Source organism: Arachis ipaensis, chromosome B5, assembly GCF_059453495.1.
Source record: "Arachis ipaensis isolate K30076 ecotype BB chromosome B5, ASM5945349v1, whole genome shotgun sequence".
Lineage (NCBI taxonomy): Eukaryota > Viridiplantae > Streptophyta > Magnoliopsida > Fabales > Fabaceae > Arachis > Arachis ipaensis.
In genome coordinates this window covers 40,473,306-40,476,559 of record NC_142440.1, presented here as the reverse complement: position 1 = coordinate 40,476,559, position 3,254 = coordinate 40,473,306, and the positions used below count along the sequence as shown (strand labels likewise).

Here is a 3,254-nt window from a genome sequence, read left to right as displayed (position 1 = left end):
AATTTGATGAAGAATGGAGGGCTTTATATAGGGAAGGGAGGGGGGGAAAGGTTTCGGCCATATGGGTGGGTTTGGGTGGGAAATTGGTTTTGAATTTTTGAAGGTAGGTGGAGTTTATGAGGTAGGTTTATGGGGAAGAGTGGATGGATGTGAGTGGTGAAGAGGTGATGGGGAAGAGAGTTTGAGGTGATTGGTGAAGGGTTTTTGGGGAAGAGTATTTATGGGGTTGTGTGAAAGAAAGTGGTGAAAAGAAGTAAGTGGAGGTAGGTGGGGATCCTGTGGGGTCCACAGATCCTGAGTGGATCCTGTGGGGTCCACAGATCCTGAGGTGTTCAAGTATTTACATCCCTGCACCCATTAGGCATGTAAAAATGCCTTAGCACACAACTCTGGGCATTCAGCGCCAGGTTCGTGGCCATTTTGGGCGTTCAACGCCCAATTGTGTGCCATTTCTGGCGTTGAATGCCAGAACCATGCCTGTTCTGGCATTCAGCGCCCAGAAGATGCCCATTTTGGGCGTTCAGCGCCAGAACCATGCTCTGTTCTGGCGCTGAACGCCAGACAGATGCTCCTCCAGGGTATGATTTTTCTTCTGCTGTTTTTGATTCCGTTTTCAATTTTTTTATATTTATTTTGTGACTCCACATGATCATGAACCTACAAAGACATATAACTAAGAAAAATATAGTTAGATAAATAAAAATTGGGTTACCTCCTAACAAGCACTTCTTTAATGTCAATAGCTTGACAGTGGGCTCTCATGGAGCCTCACAGATGTTCAGAGCATTGTTGAAACTCTCCAACACCAAACTTAGAGTTTGGATATGGGAGTTCAATACCAAACTTAGAGTTTGACTGTGGGGGCTCTGGTTGACTCTGTTTTGAGAGAAGCTTTTTCTGCTTCCTCTCCATGGTTGCAGAGGGAGATCCTTGAGTTTTAAACACAAGGGAGTCCTCATTCCATTGAAGGACTATTTCACCTCTGTCAACATCAATCACAGCTCTTGCTGTGGCCAGGAAAGGTCTTCCTAGGATGATGGATTCATCCTCTTCCTTTCCAGTATCCAGGACTATGAAATCAGTAGGGATGTAAAGGCCTTCAACCTTTACTAACACGTCCTCTACTTGTCCATATGCCTGTTTTCTAGAATTGTCTGCCATCTCTAATGAGATTTTTGCAGCTTGCACCCCATAGATTCCCAGTTTCTCTATTACAGAGAGGGGCATGAGGTTTATTCCTGAACCAAGGTCACACAGGGCCTTAAAGATCATGGTGCCTATGGTACAGGGTATTATGAACTTTCCAGGATCCTGTCTCTTCTGAGGCAATGTCAGTTAATCCAGATCACTTAGTTCATTAATGAACAAGGGAGGTTCAACTTCCCAAGTATTAATGCCAAATAATTTGGCATTCAGCTTCATGATTGCACCAAGAAACTTGGCAGTTTGCTCTTCAGTAACATCCTCATTCTCTTCAGAAGAGGAATACTCATCAGAGCTCATGAATGGCATAAGGAGGTTCAATGGAATCTCTATGGTCTCTAGATGAGTCTCAGATTCCTTTGGTTCCTCAGAGGGAAGCTCCTTATTGATCACTGGACGTCCCAGGAGGTCTTCCTCCTTGGGATTCACATCCTCTCCTTCCCTTACAGGTTCGGCCATGGTGCTTATGTTAATGGCCTTGCACTCTCCTTTTGGATTCTCTTCTGTATTGCTTGGGAGAGTACTAGGAGGGATTTCAGTGATTCTTTTACTCAGCTGGCCCACTTGTGCTTCCAGATTTCTAATGGAAGATCTTGTTTCATTCATGAAGCTCACAGTGGCCTTGGATAGATCAGAGACTAGATTTGCTAAATTAGAAGCATTTTGTTCAGAGTTCTCTGTCTGTTGCTGAGTGGATGATGGAAAAGGTTTATTATTGTTAAACCTGTTTCTTCCACCATTATTAAAGCCTTGTTGAGGCTTTTGATCCTTCCATGAGAAATTTGGATGATTTCTCCATGATGAGTTATAGGTGTTTCCATAAGGTTCACCTAAATAATTTACCTCTGCTATTGCAGGGTTTTCAGGATCATAAGCTTCTTCTTCAGAAGATGCCTCTTGAGTACTGTTGGATGCAGCTTGCATTCCATGCAGACTATGAGAGATCATATTGACTTGCTGAGTCAATATTTTATTCTGAGCCAATATTGCATTCAGAGTATCAACTTCAAGAACTCCCTTCTTCATAGGCGTCCCATTACTCACAGGATTCCTTTCAGAAGTGTACATGAACTGGTTATTAGCAACCATGTCAATGAGTTCTTGAGCTTCTGTAGGAGTTTTCTTTAGGTGAATAGATCCACCTGCAGAAATGTCCAGTGACATCTTTGATAGCTCAGATAAACCATCATAGAATATATCCAGGATGGTCCATTCTGAAAGCATGTCAGAAGGACACTTTTTGGTCAACTGTTTGTATCTTTCCCAAGCTTCATAGAGGGATTCACCTTCTTTCTGTCTGAAGGTTTGAACATCAGCTCTAAGCTTGCTCAGCTTTTGAGGAGGAAAGTACTTGGCTAAGAAAGTCGTGACCAGCTTATCCCAAGAGTTCAGGCTGTCTTTGGGTTGAGAATCCAACCATAATCTAGCTCTATCTCTTACAGCAAAAGGGAAAAGCATGAGCCTGTAGACTTCAGGATCTACTCCATTAGTCTTAACAGTATCACATATCTGCAAGAATTCAGTTAAGAACTGAAAAGGATCTTCAGATGGAAGTCCATGAAACTTGCAGTTCTGCTGCATCAGAGAAACTAATTGAGGTTTCAGCTCAAAGTTGTTTGCTCCAATGGCAGGAATGGAGATGCTTCTTCCATGTAAATTGGAATTAAGTGCAGTAAAGTCACCAAGCATCTTCCTTACATTATTATTATTTTCGGCTGCCATCTCCTCTTCCTGTTCGAAAATTTCTGAAAGGTTATCTCTGGATTGTTGTATTTTAGCTTCTCTTAGTTTTCTCTTCAGAGTCCTTTCAGGTTCCGGATCTGCTTCAACAAGAATATTCTTGTCTTTGCTCCTGCTCATATGACAAAGAAGAGGGCACAGAAAAAATAATAATAATAATAGAGACCCTTTATACCACAGTATAGGGATCCCTTTGTGAGTGGAAGAAAAGAGGGAGAGATAAAGAATGTAATGTAATGGAAGAAACACAACTGTGAGGAGGGTTGAGATGTGAGATGAGATGTTACTAAATGAATGAATAAATAGAATAA

The 3,254-nt window shown here is 42.0% G+C and overlaps 1 non-coding gene across 1 annotated transcript; it reads left to right on the top strand.

The window, feature by feature from the left end:
• Nucleotides 1–2,421: 2,421 nt before the first annotated feature.
• LOC148563943 (small nucleolar RNA R71) lies at nt 2,422–2,529 on the top strand. The gene has a single exon (XR_015884163.1). It is a non-coding gene; the product is annotated as a small nucleolar RNA R71 (small nucleolar RNA).
• Nucleotides 2,530–3,254: the final 725 nt, after the last annotated feature.